This window comes from Triturus cristatus, chromosome 5_2, assembly GCF_964204655.1.
Source record: "Triturus cristatus chromosome 5_2, aTriCri1.1, whole genome shotgun sequence".
Taxonomy (NCBI): domain Eukaryota; kingdom Metazoa; phylum Chordata; class Amphibia; order Caudata; family Salamandridae; genus Triturus; species Triturus cristatus.
In genome coordinates, this window is record NC_140588.1 from 472,284,885 (window position 1) to 472,300,832 (window position 15,948).

Consider the following 15,948-nt stretch of genomic DNA (forward strand, 5'->3'; position numbering starts at 1 on the left):
TTCCCCACATACCTGTGTAGTAGAATGTGGGCATGTGTGAATATTAAAATCTCCGGCCCATATCAATATAAAACTACTAGTAATGGACTAGAGTATGGTCTCCAATCCCCCCTTGAGGACTAAAACCACCTTGCCTCGGGTATTGTTAAAAACATTATTATAAAAATTAACCAAAACAATGTCCCGACATCTCCTAAAAGTTAGCCATGAAATTAAGGAGTGGTGGCCAATGGATATTTTCCTCCTCAACCTTATGTGGAGTTTATTCAATATAAGAACCATAAGCCCCCCTTTCACTCTTCCTACTGGTGATGACTCTGCCTCCAGTCAATATGACGTAAAACCCTCAAGTAGATGGGCTTGATAAACCATGTTTCTTGGATAGATAATATATTCAAGTCGTTAATAAATTCCGACCACCCTGGGTTACACTGTTTTTCCGCTAACCCACCTACATTCCAGGTCGCAATTCTATAGCCACCAATCATCCCTGGGCCACTACTACTAAGTTTAAGTTGTTTGGGTGTAGCAACTATTGGGTGTGTACGAACCACTTCAATATCATGAAGCTATAGGGGGGGTTACAGATGCAATACTGCGGCCACCGTCCATCCCAGGGCCTCTACTACTGGTTAGTAATAAATTAGGTGTGGCAGCTATTGTATGTGTAGGGACAGCTATATTATCACAAGGGACTGAGGAGGTGTCAGGTAATATAGGAATAATTGTGATAGTCCAAGGGTCCCATATGTGTGTGGTTGTCCCTTCCTTCGTGAAGTTGATTCATTGTCTCAAGTCAATCGATATCCTAAATATCACTCAGTGCTTCAAATCTATTAGATACCACCAAAGGTTGGAATGGTGGGTGTACTAATGCAGGCTTATTACCTGTTGGGCTGAGTCTGCGCATCTCGGGGGCACAGGGACTAAAATGCCTGTAGAAAAAAACCTAGGGACTGTAGTGACATATTGCATTAAAATTGAAGATGACGTACGCTCCCCATAAGGACACCTTCAGCGCACCTGGGTTCCCTGAAATTAATTATGCAGTCCCCCACATCATTTTTCCTCAGGGGTCCAATCCGTTGCACCCACCTAACGAACAGACTATCATTGGCGTCCCTTACTGAGAAGTGACAATTCCTGCTGAGCCAATGAATCACTCTATTCTTAAGAGAGTCATACGTTTCTATTTGACCTGGGCGTAAAGGAGGGACATTGACTATAACTGCCACCTAGGGGACAAATTCCGGTGGTAAATTAATGGAAACACAAGCATCTATGACACTAGTTTTCCTTGGATTGATATTACTTGTGTCTCCTAACAGTGGGGCTCGTGCAATATCACCATGTGTTAAATATTTGTTATTCTCGTTAGGAGCCCAAGGCTGTAACAATGTGTTAGGTCTACATACGAGCAGTCGCGTAGGATCCCTAAAATTAACTTCGGGTATAACGCCTGCGACCTGTAACTTCTTTGACTTAGTACTTGGTAGCACTGGGTTGTCCTTCAGTACTGTTATTGATGTATTTGGGGTTACTGTTGGTTCTAATGCCCTATTCAGCCTCTCCTTAGATTGTCCTATCAGGAGTGTAAGGTGGTGTGTCCTAATCCTAGTTACCTCGACAGAGAAGGCCTCTAACTTCTCTACAATTGGTGCTAACAAAGCTTCTAGTCTGGAACTAATTCCAGCCATTAATGATACCCATTGTGGATCCCCCAAATCGCCTGGAATAGACCCAGCCTCATTACAAGAGGGGACTGGAATCTTAAGTGCGTTTAGCCCTTTAGAAACTTTCGGCACAACCGAGGTCTTTTTACAATTTCTTTTCCTTTTGGGAGTAGGAGGGCTAACAGAAGTAGTACTGGGGGATAGTAGTATCTCATTATTTAGTGGGCTAGCCGGATTATTGACAATTCCCTGGCCGTTATCTTCCCTATTTGCACTCTCATTTGCTGGGGGTATTGTTATTATATCGTTAACTAATTCAGTAGTCCTGCACCAAGACCCTCCACCAATAGAGAGGCGACGTTCAACAATATCTATCTCCTGAGAGATCAGATTTACTGCCTGCACTAAATACGAGTTAATAGTTGACCGGCCAATATCACATGCTGATGGGATATTCGCTGCTTTGAGTTTACCCATGGCCCCCTGGATAACTGGGCGCCCACACCAATCTATACTTGAAAAAGTATATGCAAGCAGTACTAGCTAGTGGCTAAATATTCCGAGGTAGGTCCAGGTTGATGAACAACAGAAGGTACGTCGCTCTTGTTCAATTATGGGTCAACAGTTTAACAATTTAACCCATACTGTGTTAATAGTTCTGCGTACCCAGCGCTAAAGACAGTCACAATAAATACAGTACCTCTCGATAAATGTCAGAGGAGTGTTCCAACCCGGTCTTCTCCGGACAGTGACGGGCAAGGACAGTAAGACCTCGCAACACACTTTAAGCACCTCCGGCGCAAGGAAAGGCGTCAGGCAGTGTTGGAGCCTTGGGGCTGTGGTTCGTGTCTCGCCTCGGAAAAGAGAGGTCCCTCGCAGCGGGACATCGTAACACACTTTAAGCGCCTCCGGGCGCAAGGAAAGGCATCAGGCAGCGTTGGTGCCTGGGGTCTGTGGTTCTGTGCCTCGGCTCGGAAAGAAGAGGTCATTAGTAGGGAAATCAAATTTAAATATATGAAATCATACCAGAGTAGTTTTTCTTCAGAAAGTCTTACCCAAATGCTCGAAAGTTTTCTCCATGTCTCATGTCATGGCAGTAACAGGAGAATTACTTATTAGAAGTTTTCTTAAAATGTTACAAAATCATCTAGCACTATTAGAGGATAATCTTTCTTTAATGAAACCAGAATGTTGTTTGGCTACGGGCAATTATACATTGTGAGATTGTATATTGATCATTGACTCCATTTTACTTTAACAACATTTGTGAGCATGGTTTCATCTTGTGTCTGTCTGACCCTACCTTTCAGTTGCGAACGCAGGCAGGCCCAGGCTAATTTAGCACATAGATTGTTTATGTTTCTCACTTTTCCGAGAGAGATAAGAACAGACACTGTGGGAGGCATACAGTTTCCAAGGATGAGAATGTGAAAAATTATGCCTTTGCTGTCAACGGAGCCTGACCAGCACTGTTGAGTGACCTTGACGCAGAGAGTGTAGCCAGCACCTACACTGCAGATAAAGGGGCGGGGGGAGCTTTTAGAAGTCTTTCTCTGTATTAGTAAAGAGTATAAAGATGGAGACCTCTTGGCTCTTTGGCAGGAACTCTTCTGGGAGCGGACGTGCTGTAGAGGGATTTTTGTGCCCGGTTGAGACCTCCCTGCTTGAGACTACCAACGGGTCTTCAGTCGTGTTGGCAAGGATGATGCTAAGCAGACAGCCGGTGAAGTATTCCAAGCTACTAATTACTCATTCACTCATCCTGTGTACATGCAGTAATCCTTCTATGAGTTTATTTATATATATATATATAAGTCACCAATGCTCCTCACGATGCTTACAGCACTCCCGGGCCTCTCTAACAACCACAGACGCGTTTCAATGTGGGTTTGTGCAAGGTAATGCTGCTTTTCTGATTTTAAAGACAACCTGCATTTCTCTCATTGGATGACAGGTTAGTAGTAACCAAAAACAGACCAACTGGTGTTTCCAAGTATTTTAATGCCAGTACGTCGCCATTGTTCCATGAAGGAAATGTTGCAATGTCTATATATATATGGGCTCATCCTCTCTTTTGTAGTTCTTTAATATTCCCTTACTTTCAGGCCCAATAATCATGTTGCACAACGGAAAGCGTACTGGCTAATGAGAAATTATTTTAACATCCATTTCACTGCCACAGGTATCTGCTCATATTCATTACTGTTTGTGCCCTCTTTCTGCTGCTTTATAGCCAATTTTGCTCGTGCCACATACCTTCAAGCACATTCCATAGTGACTTGTGCCCGGTCATTTAGTAATGTCCTGATTCGTTATCAGCAGGCAGGGCATGTTGCTACAGACATAGCAGCGGTTCTGGCACTTTTAAGTTAATGTTCCATCAATTGCCACATGAATTGTGCGAACCGGTGGGCACCCCAGGACACTGCAGGAGCCGGTCCTGGGGGCAGCGGTCCCCAGGGCCCTCTAGGGCTCCAGGAGGGGGGCCACGCAGCCCCCCTCCCTCAATACTTAAAGCCCCGGGGGTGGTGGTCCCTGGGGCTTGGGGGGGGGGGGGCCTTTGAGCCTCCCCCCACAAATCTTTTGAGCCCCTCCCAATTTATTTTGTAGCCCGGGGGTGGCGGTCCCCGGGGCTGGGGGGCCCTTTAAATTCAATAATTTTGCCCCCGGGGGCTAATTATAAAAAAGCTCAGTTTTAATTTATTTTAGTTTTTTTACGGCAGGATCCGCGCACCCTGCGTGCACTTTGCGTTTAAAAAAATAATAATAATTTGGGGACCCTGGGAGTCCTTCTGGGACCCCCTAAGCAGGTCTAGAGGGTCAGGGTGTTTCTACCCTGCCCCCTTTATACGTTTTGCACACTTATTCCACAGACTTCTTCAGCCTCGCTTCTACCGAGGCACAAAATGGCAACAGTTCCTGGTTTCGAATGTTGACAACCACTTGACAGCCAATTAGGATTCAGCGCGTGATCGGGAGGGTACGCTCAGGATGCTCTCAGGGTGCGCGGATCCGGCGCGGCCAAAGATATATATGTACTTTTAACTGTAATTTTCTCAGGAACTACTGAACAGATTGACACCATTAAAGCAAAAGGCACGGGTCTGAACTGAGGACTACCTCTTTGCCAAATTTGGTGTAATTCCGTTCAGGAGTTCGGGCTGTAGCTGCGGCTGAAGGTCCTATGGAAAATTGCATGGGGATAACACGTTTTGGGACCCCGCTACACAAATCATCCCGAGACTTTCAGGATAGGAGCGGCCCGGAGCTGGACAAAAGTTTTGAAAATTTCGCGAAGATTCGTCAATCGGCGCCAAAGTTATTGGGAATAGAATGTTGCGGATTTCCTATGGAAAATAGGTTCTAACTATAACTACCTACTGGCGACCGCCAGTAGGTAATATATGTATATATTCACTATATGCATTTATTTTACATGTGCATTATTGCCATTTGATATATGGGAACTTGCTGCAATAAATATTCCCCTATACTTGCCAACTGAGTGTTAAGCTTTGTTTATGTTGTATTTTAGTACTCTAAAGTGTGTAGAGTCCTATTTGAAAGAGTGTTCAGATAGTGTTCTGGTATTTTAAAGTCTTGCTCATACGTTCTGAAGAAAAAGCAAGACAAATGTTCAGGCACAAATGGAGGCTGTAAAAAGCATTCCATCACCAGAGCCAAGCCCTCTGTAAAGTTCAAACAATCTGTGTTCAAAAGGAAGACTGGTGTATAGTTCTCTGTGGGAGAGATGTGGCGCAGCGGGCAGAAGGGCAGACTCCACGGCGAGGGTCTTACAGTTCGAACCCCGGCGCTGTCGGCAGCTCAGTTCAGTATCATGTGACTCTTGGAAATAGCTCTCTTAATCTCCCTGACTGCCCCCAGTGCCTTGAGACCCTTAGGGGTGATTAATTTGTGCTTTACAAATACCGGATTTATTTATTTACATAACTTTGGATCATGACCTTCTTTCTAGACCCAGCATTACCTTCAAAAAAGTGCTCGATATGTATAGAATTCGAAAAAAACATTTTGAAAGTAGAAATTTAGAACCTCATAATTAAGGCTCATTTTTCTGAATTTCTTGGCATATTTACAATTAAGATGTAAGAAGAGTAGACTTACCTGACATAACTGCTGGCTCCTGTCAGACATCTCACTCCTTGAAGACCTTAGAGAGAAGAAAAGGGAAAACAAATGTTTAGAAAGAGAAGGGGTACAGAAGCAGTAAGAGGAGAAATTGTAGAAAGAGAAAAAAAAGACTCTTCCGCATCACCCTGCAGAGCGCAGAGGGAAACCCGGATGAGGGAGATGAAAGAGAAGGCAGGCAAGCAGACTAAAGAAAAAAAGCCAGAATGAGAGCCATGAGGAGAGACCCGAGGAGAGCAAATGGAGAGGTGTGACCAAGCGCAAGTGGGACACCACTTGAACCAAGCTACAGGGACATAGCAATCACCTGGGGCCTGGAACCCTGCTCCTGGTCCCTGCTGGAGTGAGTCCTATACCCTCAAGTGGTTGTGGGGCTGGTGGTACAGCTCCAAGAAACATTTTCAACAAAAAGTGGCTTGACAACTGGCAGCTGGCCAGGACTTACCTGCCAGCCGATCCATCCAAGGTGCATCGCCCATCAGCCCCTACTTCACTACAGGCTCCTCGATACGTTCTTCTCTGCAGCTAAAATTGCTATTCCTTAGGACCTCTTGACCAAGGTATCTGACCTTGTGAAGCCCTGTTCAGCTACTGACTGCAGCTTCATCCTGCTGGAGATTTTGACTTCCAAAAAAGTGACAAATTTCAAATGTAAAAATCTCCACTGCTGCTGTGTCCAGAGACTCCCTGACGATGCCTGCTTAGACAATGCTTGCTTTGCTGAACTTCTATCTTCTCAGGGACTTTTCTTCAAAATGTCTTCTAAGTCCGAAGGTAAGCCGAGGCTGGGCCCAATTCACCTTGTGTATCCGACTCACAGTCCATCTCTCTGCCTTAACTTTTGACTTTTCTCTGGCCTTGCGAGACCAGATACCTTCGGTTGGCACTTTAATTTTTTGGGGGGGTATTTTGTTGTAAAAGCTTTCAAAATTCGTAACTGCAATTCTGCTGATTAGATTTAATTTTTTGGGGAAATTAATTTTATACATTACATTTTATTCTATTTTTCTAAATTTCTGTAGGATTATAAATACTTTACACCTTGCCTCTTAGTTGTGCTGGACTACTTTTGTACGAAGCTACCAGAGGTTTAAGCACAGGTTAAGTTAGTGACTTTTGTGGTTCGTCCTGACAAGGATTTTGGTTCTTGTGTGACTGAGGTTTCCATTCCTACTCAACCAGTAACCAGTTTCTTACTTCTATTACTCAAACATTTACAAAGGGATGTTGCAGAATTAGCCAAATGCCCAGTGAGTACTTTTATTATTACCAAAAACTATTACTTTTATTGAACCATGTTCATTGTGTTTTTTGCTGAACGCCCATAATTGTGAGTTCCTAGCAAGGTTCATGACATCTTTAGTTCTGGAGGTAGCATTTTTATTGTTGGAGTTTCTGCGTGTGCCATGACTGTGGTGGCTTTGAATGTGGTTTTACTTGTACATGTTCGTTTTCTCGGTTTCCATGGTTATACAATGTTAACTGAAATAAACAAATTTCATTGGGTGCAGTGTGTAAAACTTGTGGCACTTTGTAACAATTAATACACATTTTCAGAGGTAAAATAAATGTTACCAAAGGCAAATGCCTGTGGAGAAAAGAACCGGGTTCACTGATGTTATTCATATGAATAGAAACTCCCTGTGTTGCCTATTTCCATATTTAGACGCACTTGTAAGCCATTACGTTGTCAATTATTTAAAAAATATACATCAAATAGGTACTGGCTCCACCCCTGGTATTGGCTGTTATGTATCATTCCACCTTTTTGGATTGCTTGAATGGGAATGCATCTTTAAATCAAATGAGAACTGAATCACCATACACAAAATTGGTGATCTCATACATGAATGGCACAAAATCTCAGTTTACATTTTTTTTTTAATTTCTTTACAGCAGAGAGCATAAGTATAACAAATATAGTAGCAGTGCAAGGTTCCTACATGCACTTACACACACACATACAAAACTTTCTACCCCTACCAGACACATACGTTATAAATTAAAAAATACACACATACATATAGCAAAAACAGCTCAGCTTCAATCACAGTGTTAACGTGAAGGGAAAAACGACCTGTAGGCAGTGTGTCACTGACTGGGCAGCCAGCTCAGCATCTATGCCGAGCAGACTGTCGTTGCAATCATGGAGTGTTTCTGTTATGACCCAAAACACCTGCAAATTCTGATGTGTGGTTTTTTTTCCTTTTGGGATGCCAGAACTTGCACTGCACTACATTTACAGAGAGCAAGCCAGGGCTGGTGCTATTTTCAGGCCTTTCTTTGTAAGGAGATGGCTGGTACTGCCTCCACAAATAGTTCCAAGATGGTGCCAGAGTGCAACAAATGACCTAATAAAGACTTTGTTCCCAGTGAAATGAAGGTTCCAAGTCAGAAAATATAAGTTAGCTTAGGACACTGAAAATCCTTGTCGCTCTCCCTCGTACCATTGACAGAGCCAATTGGACTGCTTTAATGTGCTAACACGTACAGATGGCATTTGTGCATGTTTATGTTTACAAATGTTAGAACATTAAAGCCAGACCTCTTAGCTTTGCCATGGCTTGTTTGCATAACCTTAGAAGTTAATAAAGAAAACGCTAGTGTCATCTGACATACCGCTTTAGCCTAATTGGCTCTAGACTTTGATGATGTTTTATTAGGAGCAGGCATTGCACCTTTTACACAGCTGAATTATCAGAAAGAATGCTGTAGGCATAGTTGAGTGACTGTTAAAAGTCATATGACACTCGTCACTCCTATTGGCGTGATGAAACTGACTTGACTTAATGCATTGACTTTGTGTCGGTTGCTACGGTGGGACCTCATTCAAGCATCACATTGTCTATCTGTGAAAGTTGATTCCGGTCAGTCTCCTGGTGCAGTGAAAAAACGGACACAGCACACTGCAGAACAGTTGCCGGTACCAGCTCCGTGTCATCAGGAAGGACTTCACAGCACTATTTGCCTGCCCTGAGGATGTGTTATGTCGAATTTCTATGACATTATTTAAAATCTATCCTTGCTCGCAAGTTGATAGTTATGAAGGTATTCGACCCTTCCGGACAAAGCCAGGGATAATTTACTAGTTGCCACTCTAAATTGGAGAAAAATGTTCAGGCATAAGAAGAAATACATAAAAATAAACAAAATCCATGTATGGTGTGGCATGTAAACTGAATTTCAAAGAATGCCTGTATTGTTTTCTTGTTTACCAATAGTCCGTAAATTTAACAAACATTTTCTGTTCATTCTGGTTTTATATGGTACATACATTCTATAAGTGAATATTCGATGTATTTAATGCTGCTCTAGCACCAATTAACTGAGTCGCCAGCCTACTATATTTTTGTTAGTTCATAACTAATGTTTCCTTTCAAAACTCTGCATTTCAGAAGTGGCATAATGCCATTATTTTGCTTTAGTTCAAATAATGAATACTGTTTGGAGTTATTTCAGAACCACAGCCCCAAGTGCGGATTATGTGTGTTATAGATAAAAACTCACAGCAACATCATGTGAAACAAAAAGTGTTTTAGAATCCTACTGGACGGATTAAAGAACACGTCTTTAATTAAAAGTGCAATACACTTAGTAAAAATCCATGTTACTGGAGAAATTGATTTTTTTTTTTAAAGGAAAGCTGCGCGTTTTCTTGTATGGGGTAAATGTCATTCTGTTCATATCTTAGCTTTGCTGCGAGTCAGCGCCTGTACTATTTCACCAGGTTGTCATAGAAACGCAGTTAACTGTCATCTCAACTCAAGCTGCTGATGGTTTTATTTGTAGGTTTGTGGGATTATTAAAATTTAACAAAAATTATTGATTTTCTTTTTATGAACGCTGGCTTGTGTTTACTGGAGAAGTGCAGTCTAAACAAAGCTTTTTTTCCCTGGAATAATACTCTAAACTGTGAAGCTCCAGTACATTAAATGCACGGAAAGCTTCCTTTTGTTCTTTGGGACGTGATATATGGTCTGAAGCAATGGAGCACTCTCTGAATTGTGCTTTTATAAATCATTTGCCATTTCCTTTGATTTTCAGAAAGGGATAAAAAACGAGACAAATTTACCCCTTTGCTGACTTTAACTCAACATAAAAAAAATCTTGTCAGGAAAGCAGGCGATGTGCCATCAGCGTGCCCAATATTTAAGTTCTCATTTGTGCTCATGTTTTTTTGAAGCCCATCGAAATGCTTCATTGCACTGAGATTTGAAGGTATATATTTTGGTGTATGTGCAGGGAAAATTATTTAGTTTTCACTCATAAGCATGACAGGCAAAGTTTATTTACATCAACTTTATCTAATGGCCTGTGGGTGAGTGCTTTTATGCAAAACTGCGAGGGGCCTAGAATTAAGTTTTCACATTGGTTGCACATTTGAAGTCCACACGCAGGAAATGTCTAAGGAGGTCATTATTGAAAGCTAGACACACAGAATTCACTTGTGACTGCACACATTAATTCAATGCTGAATGCATAGTGATTCTAGGCTTTGAGAGAGTGCTATCTTTTCCCATTAGCATACATTCTTTGAAGTCAAATGTATTAACGGGAAGGTAAATATATAGCACTTTTGCGATTGCTTGAATCTATGGATCGTATATAAAATAATGTTTTAGCTGAAGCAGTTTGTTCTCATCTTTGTTCACTTGCAGACCTGCTCCAGTTTTTCTTCCGTCTATTACTTTGAATCACTGTCTTTTCAACAGTTTTTCTGTCACCGTGGCTTCTCTGCCTCTGATTGTGATGATATTATTTTTTTTTCTATATGTTCCACGATATTTACCATGCCGGATCCGCACCACAGTGTTTCACCTGAGTGGGTCATAAATATTAAGCGTACTGACAGGACAGGACAGGACAGGACAAAAGGCCATCCCTCGCAATGTGACTAAACATGTCTTAGGTCAAAATTGTTCTGCTCACTACAGAGAGAGCTCTAGATACAGTGGCGGCTGGCATATATTGGGGAGGGGTGGGCTGCACATGGGAAAATAAAAATAAAGACTTACCTGAAGACGAACACACGTCCTCCGCTCCGGGCCTCTTATAACAGGAAGTGTATGCTGCAACTCCCTTGACCAATCCTGGCGCTGCTCTCATGCAGCATGAGAGCTGTTCCCTGATTGGACTGGAGGGAGGTTGGGCCATAATTTCAGGCTCCAACACTCCTTCTTCACCCTGGGCTTGGCTCTGTGCTCTGGTTTTCACACACACAAGCTCGCGGATTTCCAGCATAGCTGAATGAATTCTTAATTCTACCTCAGGCATACTGAAGTCTCCAGGTCGTTGCCAAGCAGACAAGCAGCTTAAATTTTGGAGAGAACGCTATCTGTTTCAGGCCAGTAAATCCCCTCCCCCCATCTAATGTCACCATAGCCAAGGAATAGTCTGGGGTTACACTGTCAGCATTGGTGACTGGATACGTTTGTCCAGTCAGGTACTGTCCTGGGGAAACCAGTGTATCTTTCACCATGATGACACTGGCACCTGTATTCTTTAGAGCTTCTACTCTAGTCCCAATAATTAAGGGATACTGCAGGTACTTCTTTAAACTGTTGAGCCATACAGCTAAAGCGGCAAGGTCCACCCCTTCAGAAACTAAAGTTGCTTGAGTATGAACCCTGATTTTCTCTGGGCACACTGTGGAACCCATCCAGAGATTACCCACACCAGGAGTAACAGGCGGGGGACTAGGGGCAGCCTTGTTAGGACAAGTGGCATCTCGAGTACACCCCCTTTCCCCTGGGGAGGTTTGGTAACCCCTTTGTTCTGATCACCCCCAGAGGTAGTATTGGTCACCCTGGTCTTGATCCAGTAGTCTGACTTCTTTGCCAATTCTTGAGGAGAAATTAGACCTAGGTCTACCCGATACTGATGCAACCTTTCTTTAGTCCAATTACTTAACGTGTGTTCTTTCATAAAAAGATTGTACAGTCCAGTATAATCATGCACATCACTTCCAGTTAACCAGCCATCTAGTGTTTTTACTGAGTAGTCTATGAAGTCGACCCAGGACTGACTGGGTTTTGTGAGCCTCCCACAACCTGATTCTATACTCCTCATTTGTGAGTCCAAATCCCTCAATAAGGGTGCCTTTCATGAGGTTATAAAATCCAGCATCTGCCCATGTAAGGGTCAGTAGTATTTCACTTTACTTACCAGTGAACAGTTCCGGAAGTGGTGCCCCCCACCGCTACTACTTCACTTTTCTCATGGCATAGGATCTCTCAAAGGCTGTGAACCATTTTGTTATATCATCACCCTTCTCAGATTTAGGAACAAACCCTTTTGGGGATTTTAAAATCCTTTTCTGTGCTTATTAAATTGCTGCCACCATGTATGGGTGCTAGACCCAATTCTCCTCATTGTTTTTCTAGATCCAAGAGTTTATATTCTAGAGCTATTGATTCGGTCAACCTTGCTAGAAGTATGTCCTCATTGAATTCAGTAGAACCCAGCCCGCCTGTGTGGTGCCTAAGTCCTCTCACTAGTATTCTGGGGGACAGGAGCACAGTGTTCCTATCTTTCTTTTCTAGTGGGAGAGGTTGGGAGTCCATGCTCAGAGGGGTGGTCTTCAGCATACACCGCCAAGAGCTTCTTGAGCTTTTTATTAGGTGGAGAGTAAGGCCAGGTTAAAAATATATGTGGTGGATGTTATGGCTGAGTATGTTGCTCAGGTACATCCAAAGTTAAGAAGTCCTGACCCTCGGGGTCCCGGACATGGGCACGACCTAGGCACAACGTGGGTGGTGAACTACGGAGTACGTGTGACTATTAGTCACCGCCTCCTGCCGAGACCCATGAAGTGAAAATTCGCCACGACAAATGTTCGTAAAAAGCGTTCAGTAATCTGGAAGGTATTTACCTTGGAACCGTGAGCAACTCGGTCCCATTCTGAGACCATAGGTTAGGGTGCGCCATGGTCTCCGGCACTGACAAAAGCCTGGCAATTAGCATTAAGAGGCTGAAACATGTAGACCCGTCTTCTTAACTTTGGATGTACCTGAGCAATATACTCAGCCATAACATCCACCACATATATTTTTAACCTGGTCTTACTCTCCACCTAATAAAAATTTATTTAGGAAGCAGTAAATCCATTTTAATCGCACTTAATGCACAAGCACTTGTCACCAAAAAAAACCCACTCTGCTGTAATCAGGCGTTGTAGCACCCCGGTGAGGCACTCTGCCTCTCTGGTGGGAGCCCAATGATGAAGCATGTCACCAACTATGTTGGCGAGTGAGGGCTCTTTTTAATAAAACATGAGTGATCCCTGTTGAAAGTCTTTGACTTTCTAGCTTCAGTCTTCTGCTGTTTATTTGATATTATTAAGTCTACATTGAAACCTAAATTCGCTCATCTACAGAGGAGCAGAGAGGGGAGGTTGAGTGTTTAAATCAGCCATTATCACACTAATGGTGGGGACTTTTTTGAAGAGACCAGAACTTCTAAATACTTGCCCCTAACTAAAATGAGTATTTAAATGTCTGAATACAAATACTAAAGGGACTTAACCAAGGCTCTAAGAAGACTTTTAGTAAGTTAGAAAAATAGTCAATTCAAAAAATGACTTGTACTTAAGTCAATTTTTGGGATTCATGTCATGTGATCAGTTGTTGACTGAGTTAGTCCAACAAATGCCAAAGTCGTAGACCCCACCGCTGATCCACCAACGTAGAAAGCTGGCTTTGTATATACTATACCAAAGTGAGGTATAGTGTGCACAGAGTTCAGTGAATCCCCAGAGTTATAGCAGAGGCTAAAGTGGATAATACTAATAGCTCTATTTGTGGTAGTGTGGTTGAGCAGTTAGGCTTATCAGAGGGAAGTGTTAAGTATTTTATTGTACACACTCAGGCAAGAAATGTCATCACACACTCAAAGACTGAATCCAGACCAATTGGTCAGTATAAAAAATTATACTTTGTATTGTATTTAAGAACCAAGGGTTACTTAATGCGGGCAAGTTGTAATACTTCCAAAGTATCAAAGATTTTCAGGTAGAAAGGTTTATAATGTTTCAAGCAATACTTTTCAGTCGGAAAGAAAATACTTGGTATTCAGGATATACAGTTATTGCAATACAGAGAGAACGCTATGCAATCCTGTAGGGAAAAAGACAGGTAATGTACTTACAAGTAGGCACCCGGCTGATAGTTCCTGTCTTCGGATGGACTCAGGCCAACACTGAGGGCAGTGTTGCTCATGGAAGACTGGGGGGACCCCTAGGTGCCGGATTCAGTATCCATGCCGTGGCTGTCAATACTAGCAATGAGATTTACTCTTGCGGTCCGCGAAGAGTAATGAAGTAGGTTGGTTTTCAGCAGACCACCAACTTGGTTACCGTGGAGGTCGCTAGAGGCAGGCTGCACTGGTTTGGTTGGTGGAGTTCCGCCGTCATTGGGCTGTCATGTGGAGGTCACGGTCAGGCAGTAGGGCTGGAGAAAGCTGACAGGGCAACTTGCAGGAGGGTACAGGGTCTTGGGCACCAGCTAGGCACAGCTGGGGTTGTTGGGCTCAGAGGATCCCTCGAGGTCGTGGAGGCTGTCCGGCTGGGTTGCTTTTCTTCTGACACGGCAGAGGCACGTTGACACAAACGTTGGTCCTCTACCACTGCGGTCAGGGAGTTATTTTGTAACAATAAGTTGCTTCGACACCCATGTCGGTCCTCACTGTCGCGGTTCTTGTACTGGCGGACGCCGGGGACTAGAGTCTCTAAGAGTCTCTAGTCAGTAGGGAGATTCTTGGTGATTTGGTGAAAGTTGCAGGGCCTCCGGGGTTTTTGGGAGGTCAGGCAGGTTTTTTGGAAGGACAGCCGGTCAAGTGGTCAAGCCAGATGCAGGTGGCGGGGTTCTTGCTGAGTTTTGTCTGCAGCAGTTCAGTTTCTGGCCCAGCAGTTGTCCTGGTCCATCTTCTTCATTGGTCTGTTGAATCTGAAGGAGGTAAGGTTCAGGGGTGCCCTTAAATACTAGATTTAGGGGCGTTACAGGGGTGTACAGATCAGGACAAATGGGTCCCTTCCTTCTACACCCCTAGAATGCCATCCTCCAGTGGGAGGGGGCAGGATCCTCATCAGTCCCCTCTTCAAGATAGAGGAGACTGAGATGTGTGCTTCACCACGCCTTGCCTACCTGAGGTGTGGGGTCGACAAAGGTGGGCATACCTCCCTTCCTGGCTAGGTTTTCCTGCCGGTTCTTGCGCCCAAATGGGGATCAGAACCAGTGGGATCCAGTTGCTGATAGCAGAAAAAGGCTGGGGGTAGCTAACAAAAGGCGGCAGGCCTTCAAAGCTCCCTCTTTGTGGACCCTACCCATCATGGGGTTGGGGGGGAGTCATGACACCTCTGCCCAGGATATGCTTTGTTCCAGACTCCGAGAGCAGAGGGCTCTCTATCCAGGGGCCCAGAAACATGCCTGGTGGTGGCAGATGGCTGGTAGCGAGTCAGAAACTACACCAGGGCTGGCTGTGTTTCAGGGAGCATCTCTAAGATGCCCTCTGAGTGCATTTTACGTTACATCTGACACTGGCATCAGGGCGGGTTTAATGTGCTGAGAAGTTTGATACCAAACTTTTCAGTCTTCAGTAAAGCCATCGTGGAGTTGGGGAGTTTGTGATGACAAACTCCGAGCCCATGTACTCGGAATGGCTTCACTGCACTTACAATGGCACAGGCACTTTAGGGGCACAGTAATCATGCCACTGTGCTCTCACTTGTGGTATTGTGCACCCTGCTAGAGGGGTAACTTGTCTATGCCACAGGCAGTGTTTGTTAGGCATGTCACCCAGGGACGGGTGCCATGTCGACTTTTTGGTTTGGGGTCCCACTCTGACACACAGGCTGCAGTGGCAGAGTGTATGGGTCAGGTGAGGAGTCTCTGAGGATGGCATAATACATGCTGCAGTCCTCAGAGTCTCTGTCTGGCCACAAGGCCGTTTGGTACCAGTAGTATCTTTTACAAGGGACTTACAGGTGGGACAGAGGTTTTGCCAATTTGTGGATGCAAAAGTACAGTTTAGGGGCAAAACACAAGTGCTTGGGCCTGGTTAGCAGTTTCCCAGCACATACTTCAGTTAGTTTGGTATCAGTTCTAGGCTAAACGTTACAGGATAACCATGC

At 43.9% G+C, this 15,948-nt stretch overlaps 1 protein-coding gene across 1 annotated transcript in view; it reads left to right on the plus strand.

The window, feature by feature from the left end:
- VPS41 (VPS41 subunit of HOPS complex) overlaps positions 1-15,948 on the plus strand; it is an 828,363-nt gene that overhangs the window by 130,241 nt on the left and 682,174 nt on the right. The window lies entirely within an intron of this gene.